At 41.3% G+C, this 15802-nt stretch overlaps 1 protein-coding gene across 3 annotated transcripts in view; it reads right to left on the bottom strand.

The window, feature by feature from the left end:
- The window catches only part of FAT1 (FAT atypical cadherin 1), a 170293-nt gene extending 154930 nt beyond the window's left edge, over positions 1-15363 (bottom strand). For 2 of the 3 annotated variants that reach the window (XM_069095620.1, XM_069095638.1), the window contains exon 1: positions 14949-15363. The gene's annotated coding sequence lies outside the window, so the exon portion shown is untranslated. Of the gene's footprint in view, positions 1-11853; positions 12101-14948 lie in introns of those variants that run through there. The other variant, XM_069095628.1, reaches the window with a different exon arrangement.
- Between the last annotated feature and the right edge of the window lie 439 nt (positions 15364-15802).

The raw sequence follows: 15802 nt of genomic DNA, 5'->3' as shown, positions 1-15802 counted from the left end.
TCTCAATGTGTCAATAGCACTAAAAGTCAGTACAATTTAAAAGCACATTAGGGCTGTGTTCTAGAAGCTGTTACAAAGGATCCCAGTCATTTTTATTCATTCAATTAAAATTCCAAGCATATATTAAGCACCAATGGTATGCAGAGTACTGTGCTAGGCACAGTGTATATGTATATATGATATATATGACATAGTTCCCATCTCACAGAGAGATGACAGTCGAGTAAAAAAATGTCAGCAACAAAGAAAAAGAAAATTAAGAAATCTGACCTTTTTTCAAATTCTTAAAGCAAATAAAATTCTCTTATAAGGCATAGTATTTTCTAAAGTAAGAAGCTTTTAAAAGGAAACTTTCCTATAGGGAGTTGCTCTAGGTTACAATATTTGACTCATCATTTCTTTTTTTTTTTTTTTAAAGCAATGGGGGTTAAGTAACTTGCTCAAGGTTACCTGGCCAGTTATTTCTGGGTGTGGTGCTAAGTATCTGAGCCTGGATTTGATCCAGGTCATCCCGACACTAGAGCCGGTGCTCTTACTCGCTGAGCCACCTGGCCACCCCTGACTCATCATTTCTTAAGACTGTTGAGTCAGGGCTACTTTCAATGCCACTCCTCAACTCCCTGACAGTTTGATGGGTCTGGGAGGTCACCTCTCCAGCCTATACAATTCTGTTCCCTGCTGCCCAAGGGCTGCCACTGGTGGTACTGCACTGACCCAGAGACTCCCTGCTGCTGCCAAAGCACCCAATGACACCAGGAGCTGTCACTGCTGGAGGGGCCCACATCAGAGCCGCCTTACCCCCATAAGGAAGAAGAAGGATGTTTAGGCAATCCAAAGCTGGGGATTGGGACCCTACGTTCCATTATAGAGGCTAGATCCATCCGTGAGATAGGCTAGCTTAGGGACTTCACCACCACTTTGTTGGTGTGTAAAAATACAGAACACTTTATTTTTGGAATTCAACTTAGTCATGAATGCAGTAGTGAGAGCAGGGCTGGATTTGGAAATCAAAAAAGAGGGGTTCTGGTCCCAGCTCTGCATCTCCCGGGGGGACTTCGGGGCAGTCGTTTTACCCCTCTCACTTTTCTGATTAGTAACTAAGAGGATCCAACTAGATCATCTCTACATTCCCTATGGAATGACTCCATGACTGGCTATGTGATTTGGGGCCAATTATTTAATGTTTCTGGGCTTCAGGTCCTCTTCTCTGTAAAATAAAGGTTTGGACTAGATGAGCTAAACCCATGATTTATACCACTAGTGATATCAGAATATGTACTCTGACTTCCACACTACTTATTTACCAAGCTATTTCTGGAGCACAATCATTCAGAAATTGAGGAATGTCTGAAATTAACTTATAAAAGTGACTAAATTAAATTGCTAGAAAATGTACCTATAACTCTGACTTAAATGCCAATATGACCAGAATAAATTCACAGTTGCTGTTTCTTCACTCACTAAATTCTATTTTATAAGTCTCTGGTGACCCTGGACAAGTCACTTAACCCCAACTGCCTCACAAAAAAAAAAGTCTGTTTGTCTTGTGGCCTAATTCACTGTGGTGAATGTAATGATTAATATCTAGACTGTTATACCTTAAGTCTGTAAAATACAGAATCATTAAAAAATGAGAAAATGGCATTAACATGCAATGCTTTATTAGAGTTAATTATAGAGTGTACTACTTAAAATTCATCCTTATCAAAATAAGTGCCAAAAATATTTTAGCTGGAGCTATATACTTTGATATTTCAGACATAATATAACATTTTGAGGGCTCAATAGTTTAGGATTTCTTGCCATTTACCACTCAACAAAGCCAAATAAAGATTGTTTACTTACTTCAACCTCTTGAGAAGACAGCCTTAGGTTTGAACATTAAATTCTAATAGAAATTGAATATTAATATACATATATTCATTTGCCATAAAGACTTTTGTACACAAAGCTCTAATCAACTATTATGACTGTCTAATCTTTGGTAAACAGAAACATCCCCAGATCTAGGCAGGCTTAGCATAAACTTTAATATTTAAATTTGAGCCTTTCAAATTCAAAGTTCTGCACACTTTATACAGAAAAGAAAGAACTTTGGCTAAATTCTTGGGAACTTGATTTTGCATGTTACCTTAATACTGTGCTTTGTATATTTATTACCAAGTTCAAGGTATTGTACATATGCCATTAATCATCTCTAAACTCCTGCATTAAAGGAGGAAAAATATCGGACTTTCCATTCTTGTACATTCAAAATTATTAAAGCTTGAACTAGAAATAGCTTCATATCTCCTAACCTATTGTTCTCTCTCCTATGCCCCAGTTCTTATATTAATTATTAAAAAAATATGGCATTCAATGTAGAAAAGTATGAATTCCTCCTTCCAAAGTTTTAAAAAATGTTTGCTAACCAATCTGAGGATTTTAGGATAATAGAAAAAAAAAGGCAGAACTAATACCCTTTTACTATACTTTAAAATTCAAAAGCTTCATAGTAGTGCCCAACTGGTCCCAGCTCTGCATCTCCTTTGGGGCAAATCGTTTTACCCCTCTCACTTTTCTGATCAGTAAATAGGCATACATACATGGGACTGAACATGAATCCAAAGTTAGAATGACTACCATTTCCATAGAGTGGTCTAGACCTGAAGTTTCACTATGACAGGGATAAGAAAATTTCCTTTTATCAGGTCAGGTCAGTACTTTCTCTATAACTTACAGTTCTAGAGAGGAGTCAAGAATACTAAAAGATTTAATAAGGCACTTAGTGTCACACAGCAAGCATCTGGGAGAAGCATGACTTGAACCCCAATCAGTCCTGCTTGCTTTGAGACTAGAATGCTCTCCACTATGCCACAGCTCCTTCACACCATTTCTATGGCTCATTTCATACATACATATACATACACATGTATATGTATGTATATAATTATTATTGAGATGTAATACAGACCTCTATTGTATATTATTGTTAAATGACCGAGTTACATAGTTATATACAGAATGCTAGAGGTTATTAGCCTTTATCCATTTTAATATCCTTCTAATACAGGAGAAATAAGAAAAAGCTTGCACACCGATGCTTTCTGGAGAGTGCTTGTTCCCTGAGGGTTAAAGAAGGACTTTTATCAGTTCTAGTCCTCTTAAACCTTTGCAGAACTGACTCTGTTAGTACTTTCCTTCTTCAAATTCTCTCTAGGCTACTTTATTCTCCAGATTCTCTTGCTGTCTCAGCTCCTTTGCTAGCTTTCTATTTTGTCTTTTGCCTCCTATTATGAAACTGTCCCTGAGAGCTCTCCTAAGACTTCTTCTTTCCATGTAATTCCCTTAGAATTCTCATCCACTTCCCAACCTGAACCACCACCTTCTCCATCTCCAGTTGTCTTGATCTGTATCTGGCCACTGGACCCAGATGGCTCTGGAGAAAAAAGTGAGGCTGATGCCTTTGCACAGCCCTCCCTCACTTAACTCCAATTCACGTGCACGTTATGGCATGACCTTCCTGATGTCATGGTCCTCTTCGAGAACAATGGACAAACAACAATGGCCTTCTATGTAAGTGAATCCCAAATCCTTTATCTCCAACTCAATCTACTGCCTAAGCTTCAGGTCACACTGTGTCCAGAGTCAGGAAAACCCAATTTCAAATCTAGCCTCAGACCCCTACTGGCTATGTGACCTTGGGCAAGTCACTTAACCTGTTTGACTCTGTTTCCTCAACTGTAAAATGAGGGTAATAATAGCACTTATCGCCCAGGCTTAAATCAAATATCTGCAAAATGCTTAGCACAAGGTCTAGCATAAAGTAGATATTATATAAATATTTATATAACTATATATCTATATAAAAATATATAAACTATATAAATATACCATAATCATCGTCATTGTAATCATCATTACATCCATTTCTCTGTGGGGCACTTCTACCTCAATGTCCCACCATCACCTCAAACCCAACAAGTTTAGATCACAAAATTATAGCTGGGCCAGGCCAGTATTAACAGTCCAATCACTCACCTGAAACATGAATTCAACCTGTCATGTTCAACCTCGCCCCAGCATCTCCTCTCCCCCTAACTTGCCTATTTCTGTTAATGGTTTAACCAGTCTTCCAGGAACCCCCAGTCCAAAGACTCAAGGACATCAAAAGAGGTAGCCTAGCTCAGCAAAACTATCATTGGACAGAGTGGGGAGAGGGAGGCCCTCCTAGGAACCAGCTTGGTGCACCTTGGACTTGAGTTTCTTCCTTGGTGAAGTAAGGTTTGAAGCAGGGGGAAGAACAAACATAGATCTAGACTAAAAAGGACTGTAAAGATGCCACCGTGGGGGGGAAGGGGATAAAATCTGGAATTCAAGGGATTATGGAATTGAATGTTATAAATTAAAAGTAAATAAATAAATTTAAAAAAAAAGAAAAGTCCAACAAGTCAGGAACAAACACCCACATTGGGGGTGAGAGTGGTAATAAGAAAACCTAGACTAGGGAGGTTGAGCCACCTGGGGCATCAGGAGCAAAACTTGAACCCAGGTCCTAATTTCAGAGACCCAGTTCTTTCTAGTTTCCAGGAAAGGCTACAGAATGAGGAGGATATTACAATAATTCAGGTAACAAGAGGTGAGGGTGTGACTTACAGCTGCAGTAGAAGTAGAGGTTAAAAAGACAGAATCATAGGACTTGGAAACTAATTGCTTAGGGGACAAGAATAGTCAAAAATGACATGAAGCCTGGATAACCAGATCAAGAGAAAGGGAAGTCAAAGGTTCGGAGCAGCTATTAAGGAAGAGACGAGTAGTTAAGAAGTCAATCATACTTGGGCACAGGGTGAGTTTGCTGTGCTGGTGAGATTTGCAGATAGATATGAGATCAACAGGAATTATAAGAGTGAAACTCTTTAAAAAAAATTGGGGGTGCACTTACAGGGGACAAGGTTGGGATTTATCTGCATTGACATCATAACTGAAGGCCTGGGAGGCTGATGAGATCACCAAGGGATAAGGCAGAAAGAAGGACAAGGGTCAAAACCTAGGGAAACATTCCTGTTTACAAAATGAGGATAAACAGACCATCCAAGAAACTAGGAGGTGTCACAGATGCCAAAGGAGGAAAAAAGATCAAGAATTTCAAGCCACAGTGTCAAATGCTATAGAGGGTTCAAGGATAATGAGGGAGGAAAATGTCACTAAGAGTGTCAAGGAAAAAAGGGGAAAAAAATTTACATGTTAACTTTATTATATTTTAAAAGGAACAGCAGGTTGTACATAACAGATTTAATAGTTTCATGTGCAATCATCTTTTTTTTTATTATACTATGTTATAGAAATGCTTGTTCTATTCTATAAATTAAAAAGAAAGAAAAAGAAAAAAGGGATAACAAAGTGAACTTCCCGAGAACCGTTTCAAGTGAATGAATAAAAAAAAAACATATCAATGAGCTGAGGAACTACTACTCTTTCTAGAACTTTAGCAACAGAAGGAAAGGCAGATAAGATAATAATTTAAGAGAACACCAAGGTCAAGGGAAGGCGTTTTCTGGTTGTTTTTCTTGTCTGACTAGGAGCATTGGAGATCCTCTGTGGTCTGGCCTCGAACTACCTTTCCAGTCTTACCTCTTATTTCTTACTTCCTTGTAAGAGAAAAGCTATCTACTCTAGGTAGTCTGGTCTGCCCCAGAACTCCAAAAGATGTCCTGAGTTTTCTCACTTCCAGGACTTTATCTTTCTTTTTGTCAACAATGCCTTCCTGGTTCACATATGCCTATCAAATCCTACCCATGCCTCAAGGTCCATTTTCTGTATGAAGCCTTCAGTGATCATCCTAAACAGATCCCTGAAACCCCCAGGCACTTATCTGTAACAATCATTTGGCATTCATTCACCTGTTATCTCAAATTAGAACAATTCCGGTCTTTATCTGGGGTCCACGACATTGAGCTAGGGGAGTGCCGATCATATCTTATTTGGCTATGTTTCTCCTTCATTCCCCCAGTACAAATGCCAGCAGAATGAATGAGCTAGCTAGAGAGATACTCCTTTGGTTTCGAGGCCACTTTTCCTAACAGCTAGGTACAGTGTTTCAACTAAACAGAGCAGTCCATCAATCCCAGGTGTTATCTGGTTCAATCTTTCCTTCATCACCACCTTTCTTTCCCCTCCCAAGGAAATCAAGGCCTTGAGCTGTCCCCTACCCTTGGGGGACTCTTTTACCTTTCCGGCACACCAGAAATGAACTCTTGGTGATTAAGCTCTGCAGCTAACCCTAGCTGAAATGCTGTAAATTTATACAGAAAATAGGAGAAAACAACCACTACAAAGAAATCGTTCCCATTCTTCAAAGCTCACCTTAGCTCTTACCTCCTCCAGGAAGCCACCCTGATAATGTTCTTTCCTCCAATTTCTCGAAACACTCTGAATTAATATGCCTTTTACATTTATCTAATGTATGTGATATTATAATTTATATTACTCTGCCTCATTTAAATCCAATTCACCCAAAAGTCATTGCCCAGTGATGTCACTGGTCCTCTTTATGTTACACTTGGTCTTTAAAAGCCTCATTATCTCCCCTATTAGATTATAAAATTCTTCAGGTAAGAGTCAAAACAGAAAAAGAAATTATCCCTAATTAACACTGAAGCAAATGTTTTAAGGAAGGAGGAGCTTACATGATTTTATCTTGATATTCCCAGTGGTGTTTAGAGTTTGTTTTATTATTTAGTTGAATTAAATTCTATGAAGATGAAAGTTGCCAGTGTGTTTTCTCAATTAAAAAAAAATAAATCAGTGTATACATATTTTTGTTCAAATTTTTAAAATGATTATTAGATCTTTCCTTCCATCTTTTGCTCTTTTAAGACAACATTACATACTGTTCATAAACCATGGTTGGCTTAACCATTCTGCTGTTCTTGTGCATTTGGCTTATTTTTAAATGTTTCACTACTACAAACAGTGCTATAGTGTAGGATTTCAGAGACTGGGTTGGTTCTTTTTCTTTTTTTCTAATCTGTTGAATTGCAAAAATTGCAGTTGTTGCATTCTCCCATTTTCATTAGAAACAATAGAGCATTATGGGTTGGCTATGGAGCCCAATCATCATTTTACAATATTCATAAACTAGAGAGTCTGCAGAAGAATACAGACTAAGAAGAACAAGTCATAATTATTTTCCACAGTGTGATTTTAAAGATTTGTGGCCTCTGTTTGGGTTTTCCATACCTATCTAGATAGGGGTTCAACATGTAAATACTAACTAATCTTCACTGAATGTTCACTGGGGCACTGCATAAGATACTACAGAATAATTATTTTATAATTCCTTATGTTCAATAATTCATCTCACTAAGCACCTCACTTACTACACAATGTAAAAATCATGCTATTTACTGCTGCAGAAAATAATTTCAAACAATATTTTAAAAATATTAATAAATTTTTAAGAATATGGATTTTTATCAAATCAGACTGTAATGGTAATGAAATATGAAGATCCCTCTATATTGGAAGCTGACACGTACTTAACACCTAGTTTCAAATTAAACCTCTGTTAAAGAAACAGAAGGTATGAACCTCTGTTGCTGATGTAACAGGAAGGGGCTAAACAGGGAAGCATTAATATCTATATAAGGAAGAACACAAGCTGAGAAAGTCAAAATTTTCTTGGGGCAAACATCTGGAGGCTGGAGCTTCTGCCATAGAGAGAACTTCTTGATTTTGAGAACAGGAGAAAGTGATTTTGATTCTGAGAACAGAGCTGTTGAAGACTTCCGAGGGCCAGCCAGAGCTGCTGAGGAACATGACTGTGGTATAAGTACTTTGTCTGTCTGTGGCTCTGTTAAGTTTTCTCTTCCCAGGAACAGACGCTGTAAAGGACTTGAAATGGACTGGACACTGTGAGCTCCAATGTGGAGTAGGAACTGGACAGAGAGCTGGACAAGGAGCTGGGAGCTATCTGCCTTTGACTTAGGTAAAAGTTGGTTAGATTAGGGCAGGAGCTGGGGCCATGGAAGAGGAGCCATGGAAGTTGAAAGCCTGCCCCGACTCAAGAGGAAAAGACCTCTCTGTGGGTACTGAGTAGTGAGGAAATTGTGATTTACTTGTGACCGAGGGGTGGATGGCCTGTGTATTTTCCACTACCCCCTAAGAGGATACTAAGTAGTGACTGATAATTGAATAGTGACTGATGACTGAATTGTGACTGATTTGTAACTTGGTGTACCCCATGGGTGGGACTTTGACCTTTTGTACTTTATAATTGAATGACTGAGTTACTAAGTGATTGATTGACTAAATGATTGTACTTTGTTCAAAATTATGTGACCACTTTGGTGAAAACTGTGGCCATTTTAGTGATAAGTTGTTGAGTCATTGTGAATGCTATATTTTGATTTTTTGTGATAAGATGAAATATTCTGAATGTTGTACCTTAATTTTCTGTGAATGTTTTGCTCTGATTTGTTAATGAATAGAGAGTTTGCTATACTATGTAATCAGAACCTTGAAAGCTGTTCACAGCAGCAGTCCTCTGGAAAGCTGCTCAAGCTTGGCTTTACACAGACTTAAATTACAAGGATGATACATAAATACAGTATGGTACAACAAAGAGGTATCGAGCATGTGGTGGCATGAGGCCCCACAAAACACCAATGTACCAAGAGAACCAGATGAAAAAGGAATTGAGAAATAATTTACAAAATAAATAAAAATATAATAAAACACAGATATTTTATTTTTAAACTAAGTAAAAACAATTAGAGATGTTAATCGAGATAATCATTTTAAAATTTCAACAATAAAATTTAATAATACTAAAAAAAAAAAAAACTAAGTTAATATACAGCCTGCAGGGATCTCTAAGAAAAACCCTAATGGCCACTGTTTTTATTTGAAGTTTGCTACCACTGCAGTAGTAGATTAAGTCAGTCTAGAAGGGAAGAAATTCTGAGTTCAAGTCCTGATCAGGAGACGAGATCTATTTCATTGCTGACTTCGTTTTCCCAGAACCTAGAATTGGGCCTTGGTACACAGAAGACACTTCAAGATACTTGTTAAATGAATATGCATACTAGCTCTAAGACCAAGAGCTGATAGTTTTACCTCTTGCCAGGCAACTCTGGAAGACAAATTACAGATGAGTTGTCAGATCTGTATCAGTAGAGGCAGTTTCTGTAACTGGGAGTTCCCTACATCACAGGTCTGGACAAAATATATAGACAGGGCAAAGAAAGGATTTTATTATTCTTGCTTCCAAGAATTATGAAATTGTTCATTTTTCTCCAACAAAATCCTATTCTAATAGCACAAAGTAGGCACTTAATACATTTTTATTTGACTGGTCCACTAAATCTATTTGACTTGTCAACTAAATGACAAAATAAATATTCTCCTAACATTAGAGAATAGAGGGTCCTTAGATTTCAAAGGTTACTATATAAGAGTGAATCTCTACTGGCTGGACCAACAGACTGTGCATTGATTTTTCAGAGGATCCATTCAGTTAAGGGCCAAGTGGTTCATAAATTAGAAGGGTGGATACCAGGTGATGAATTTGGCCATGTGAAACCATGAACTTGTTAAATGAAGTTTGAAGCAACTGTAGTCTGCATCATTGGAGGAAAAACAGGGGTCTAATAAAGTACAGTTTAAGATAGATTAAAACTCAATGTATTGTATATAAACTAATGAGAGACAACAAAATGGTTACAGGCAGCCTCGGTGTCAGAAAGACACACTGGCTGGGTGAGCCTGGGCAAGTGTCTGAGGCTGTAAATTAAAGAGCAGGTGGTGATTACTAAGGATAGCTTAGTTCCTAGGAATTTCTTTATCAGTGAACTCTCAATTCCAGTCTACCCAAAGGGGAAAAAAAATCTCACATTTAAATAACACTAATATTTACAGGGATTTTGCTCACAAAACTCTAGTGTGGTAGTATCATCGTCCCTAAATGAGGAAATATGAGTCTCACAGACTTTATATGAAGTCCTAGCATCTACATGTACTAAGTATCAAAGGTAGAATCCAAACCCAGAGTTTCATAATTCCAAGCCAAAGTCTAATACCTTATCTACAAAGCTAGGAAGCTAAGCTGTATTTCCTCCAAAACACCAAAGGGTAAAATAGCCCCAAACTTCCCTAATTAGCTTCTAAGAACCTATTCTATGCCATCATTTTATATAAGAGTAAAATGAGGCCCCGGATTAAGTAACTTAAGTCACTGAAGGGTAAAGACTCCAATCCTGGTCCAATTCTGGTTCCACAGCTAAACAGGGTAAGGTGGGAATTCATCCAAGCCTTTTGGACTACAAATTCTGTCCTCTTTCCTCTACCACATGCTGTCTTTCATTATAATATCTACAAAGAAAAAAAATGGCTATGCAATCCTTAAACCCAGGCAGACCCCCATTGTTACTTGAAAAAGTCACATTCCATGCAAATGAATTAAATTTTTTTCCTAATTCATGTTGCATCATTCTCCCTGTGGCTCTTCAGTATGGAAAGCACTGGAAAGTTTTCCTCCTACCCTCCACTGAAAACTTTTCCTTTTAAAAAAAAGTTTAATTCAGAGGAAACCAATCAGAATCATTAAAAGCACCGATGACTTCAGAAGAAAAGTCTTCAGTTCCCTAAGTTAACCTTCAAAGAAACCCTGAAACAAACAACTTAAGGCAAGCTTTAGGGAACAATTCCCACTCTCACAAAAGGCTGGGACCAAACTACCCATTTTGAGAACTCACAGCTTTTCCAACCACCAGGCCGGTGCAATTTACAAGGCTCCCAATTAAACCGGGATTGTTCACCCCTTTCAAGGATCTACAACTCCGGGTGGCCACTCAGCGGCCCGAGACAACTTTGCAAACTCCTTCCTGTATTTCTACTGCCAGGGCTACCTGCTTCCCTTCCCCTCTTAAAAATGCTACCAGTTTTTTGTTTGTTTGTTTTTTAAATTAAACCGGAAGCGGAGTTAACTTCGTTCACCAACCAGCACAATTTTTTTTTTAACTCACTGGAACATAAGAAATTAAAAAAAAAAATTATGCAGAGACTTTTGAGAAAGAAAAAGAGTGAGTGTGTGTTTGTGAGTTTGAGAGTGTGCTTGTGTTTGTGTGTTTCCTGGGATTGCCAATTCCTAGCAGCAATAAGTGAACTTTTAAAGAGAGAACAGCTTGGGGGGATGGGGAAGGGGGGCAGGTAGCAGCACTTTGCAAGGCTCAGATTGGAAAGCTATCTTTCAGTCTCGGATGCTTTGATTTAACTTAGTTGTGGCTCCAGGACAATAGCCCAGTCTCCACAGGAGCCGCCACAGCCACAATCCTATCGTTAAACCCCTGCCCACTGCCACCCCTACCTCCCATCCACTCTGGTCTAGCCAACATTTATTGTCCTAGCGTGGATTTTACGTACATTGTAACATCAATATCTATTGCCCTTTGGGGGATCTGCTTGCTTCATTGTATGTCATTTACTACAAAGTTTAATACACACGCGCGTCTTATTTTTTCCCGTGCGCCTCTATCTACCCACCCCGGCAGTGGGCATTCCCCAGTGGGAGCTCCTGGTTCCCCACTCCCGAGCCTGGGCTCTGGGCACGGCTCGCACCGGGGTTCCCCTTTCCAACTTTCCGAAGGCAGAGCTTCGGTCTCCCTCAATTCCCGCCCCTGCAACCTTGGAGCTGCAAGTTCTAGGAGTCCGGGTCCGAGTACAGCAGGCGCTCGGGCGGGCGCACAGAACGTCTCCCCGCCGCAGGCTCCGGCTCCCTTCTCCCGCCCTCCACCTCTCTTCCCCGACTTCTGCTCCGGGCAAACTTTCCTGGAAAGTTTGCAGCAGCCGGGGGATCCCCGGCACTCCTCGGCTCACCTTCAGGCTGCCCTGATTCCGGGGCAAGGTCTGCAACGGAACCTATCCAGGAGGTCGCGGGCTTGCATGGTCTCCGTCGGTCCCCGCCAGCCCGGCCCCCTTTCTTGCCCTCTTCGTCCCCACCAGCTCCCCCCAGGCTCCCTCGACTTGCAGTCGTCGCCACTCTCTCGGGAGCCCGGGAGCCCTCTCACTCTCTCGAGGTGCTGGAGGGAGATCCCTCCGCCTGCTGCAACTTACACGCGTGCCGGCGCTCGTTTCTGTGGCATGGAAAAAAAACCTAAACCGCACACTTTCCCAGACTCCCGGACTCTCAACCATATGGCTCCTAAATGATTATACCCTGCAGATCAAAGATCCACGCTCTTGCTTTTATAGAAGCACATTCACTAGGGGGAAGGGACAAGCAAGCATTTAGGGGCTTTCTCTTTTTTTTTTTTTTAATCCACCCTTCTAAGAACGGTTTTGAATGCCGAAATGATGCTGGTTGGACTTTTCCAAACAATTTAAAATGCATACAGTATTTTGGTCTGGGAAATTTCAAACAAGTCTTAAGGGAGGAAAGACTTCCACGAGTCATTTTTACATTTGCAGTTCTCCAGCCGGTAAAATCTGCAAATTAGACATCTCTACCCTTCTCTTCAAATCTATCGTAGCTTTACAAACCCAGCAGATTCTTCCACACAGACCAGAACCAAATAGTGCTCAGAGGGGGAAAAATGGAATCGCTTCGCCTGTAGTTTTGAATAAAGCCTAAATTCAAATCTGCCCAAACCCAGCACGAGGGGAAACTGAAGCACTCAACCGCCAACCAAGAACCTAACCAAGCCAAATACTTAAGGCAAAGCACCAACTTTGCAAGTTCAAGACAGTTGACAATCAAAGCCAGCGCTTTATTTAAAATTCCAGGCGGGGGAGGGGGGCGACCCAGTGAGGAGGAGGAGAAGGAGGAGGTGAGGCTAGGGCGAGGAAGGGCCAGGAGGCGGAAGAAGAGGGAGGAGGAGGAGGGAGGGGGAGAGAGGGAAAGAAACAGAGACAAGAGACATTCCGAAACACCAGAACAAAAATGAAAATCCAACCGGAAGCTAAAAGATAGAGACTAGGAAGTCCTTGGAGAATAGAGAGGTCTCAGATGATTCTCAACTCTAACAACTTCGTTCTAGCGCACAGAATGCACCAGCAATAGTTCACACAGTGTTCCTTCACATTCTTAATTCCATCTTTTACAGAAGAAACATTGCCCAATGAGTTCTCTCAGAAGTAGGTGTATCTCAAACCAGTCTTTGAGCCTCAGTTTACCCATCTCTAAAATGAAGAGAATGGGTTAGCATTTCTCAGGTGCTCTATTATTCTATTAATAGACAAAGACTAGACAATTATGGAAGCATCGTCTCCCAAAGGAGGGTAAGGCTTATTTTCAGAAAGTAAGCCCACATCTACCCACTGTGGTAAGGACAAAGAAGATTGGTTTCTCTAGGAGAGAGCTGGGGGGAAAGAGGGCTATAAGGACAGAGAACTCTACTGCAGACTGCAGGAGAGAAGGAAGGCAAGAATGTTTCCCTGAATTAGAAAGGCAGGTTCCTCGGTTCAAAGTTTATCCATCCAATCACCATCTCTTCAATGACCTTAACATTGGTAGTTGAAGAAGGAGTGTAGAACAGATCTGTGGCAAAGGGGAAAATATGAGAAGTCCAGAATGTTTATGGCATTAAACTGAATACTGCGTTTTCCTCAGCACTAGGAGCCCACCACTTGTGATCACATTGGAGAGAGCACGCACACATACAACACATACACACACACAGAGTTTCTCATCACGATTACACAGATTTAACCGTAGCTACAAACGTGTAAAGTCACCCTCTGGGTAAACCTCTCCCAGTCAATTTGATTTATATGCCAGACCACAAACAGAATACCTGAAGGAAAGCCAATGTGATTGTTGCAGCTCTGGCCATTAATAGCATGTGCAAAATACAATCACTATCCTCAGTTTCCCCGCCTTCCCAGTATTCAGGGTAAATAGCAAAAGAGACACTGGTGTATACAATCACATCAAAGATCAATGATCCCAAAGAATTCCTTGGAGTAACTGCTATTTATTCATAAATAATGGTGCATAATCAGAATGAAATATTTTGCTTGGAAATCCCGATTTGCCAAGGTATTCAAGAAACGAGATTGCCCGTCAGAGGTTGGGGGTGATCACCCCAGGAAATGGGCTAGAGTCAGAAATTACAGAGCGGCACATTTCATAGACATTGGAGCTGCCACGTTTTAGGTATTTTGAATTGATCCGTTATCCCAAATGCCAGGAGGATCAATCAGGAGTGGTTTTATCTACCACCAAAATCCCAACATTTGAGACCTAGGGATCAAAAATAATCCCATTCAATCCCCAAGCTTTTCTTTGAATAGTAGAGTTAAGTGGTCTCTGAAAATACTATAAAAGGGGGATGCCATACCAGTAGGTGCCTACGTCTTCATCCCGCAACCCACAGGCTCCCCCCGCTTTACACCCAGAGCCAGCCTGATCTGACTCACAACTGCGGCTAGAAAACAAGAATCGAAAAGATAACGTCGGGATGAGCAAGTGGAGTGAGGTGAGGTGGAGGGGGGGGGGGAAGAGGAGTGGGGAGGAGGGTGGAAAGTGGTGAACGAGAAGATGAGAGCGACCGCCTTCTACCACGTCCCTAGAGTGTCGGGACACTACCAAAGTTTGCTGTCTGCGCAAGGAAAAGCAGCCAGAAGTCGCCTTACCCTCTTGCATTTACTAGAGGGCGCTGCATCCCAATATATCACCTGGTCCCCTTGTTCTCAATCCCAGGGCACCATTTCTATAACAAGTTACACTCAAAAATAATGCAAAAGCAGCATATCTTTGCAAGTTTTTTTAATTGCCCCGTATTTTATGCATTTTTAGAGCTACTCATACACATTTTTACCTACGTGTCTATCTCTTAGGTGTAGGTAATGCGCACCTACTTTTTTGTGCATTTAGATAAATGAAGGAAGATAAGTCTCTAAAATTCAGTGATCATTTTAAACTGGAAAAAAAAAAGAAATAGAAAAATAGAAGAATTAAACATTGTACTCACTAGGCCAGCGGAAGCCTCCACGTTCCACTTTAAAAGACTCTTACAGCTCCGTTAATCCACCCTCCCCACGGTTTGATTAAAGAACCCCCAAAGCCCAGAAAACCCCGTCGAAAGTCCCAACTTTCCCCCTTCCTTCCGTTCTTCAGCATTTCCCCAACGAAAATGAGACCCGCTGCTGCTCCCCGTATCCAGGCAGCCGCATTGCCGAAGACTTCGAGCTGATCTTAAAAGTTGAGCAGGAAAAGAGGAGGCGAAAATAGAGAGCTGAAGCAAATAATGGACGAGAGGAAATCCAAGTTGTTCAGGACATGTCCAGGCAACGAGTGGGGAGAGCGGAGTTGAGTTGCAGCAGAGAGCTGCATCAGTGACTCTGGCTTTCTTTCTCACTCACTCCCTCTTGGACTTGGCTCAATGGAAAGGGGGTGGGGGGGAGGGGGGCGGAGGGGGGGAGGGGCGAGGGTGGGGAATTTGGTGACGTAACCGCCCCTCCCTCTCTCCTTCCCTCCCTCCCTCCCCCACACCTCTGGACTGTCGGGATTCTCCAGCGGTGCGGGCCACAGCCGAGGAGGCTGCAGTGGTGGCGGGAGTAGCCGGATCGTCTGTCTGTCTGTCTGTCTGCCTGCCTGCCTGCTCCGTCTCTCCCTCTCCGTTCCTACCGTCCTCCCTCGCTCCTCTTGGCGGTGCCCCTGGAGCACCTGAGTGGGAGCCTCCCTCCTTCTCCTGCAAGCCCCAGGGCTGCGTTTCTCAAGCCCGTGACTGCAGGTGATGGTCTTCCTCGTTTTTGCAGCCGGGGATTAGTTGCAACATGTTGCTAGTCCAATTCCTGCATCGTTCGTGAATAAGAATCTTGGAGT

This window comes from Petaurus breviceps, unplaced genomic scaffold (genome assembly GCF_028583685.1).
Source record: "Petaurus breviceps papuanus isolate PSGF00001 unplaced genomic scaffold, PetGlider_PUasm1.0 126, whole genome shotgun sequence".
Taxonomy (NCBI): Eukaryota; Metazoa; Chordata; class Mammalia; order Diprotodontia; family Petauridae; genus Petaurus; species Petaurus breviceps.
Note: the sequence above shows the minus strand (reverse complement) of the source record. Positions and strands in the feature narration are given on the sequence as shown.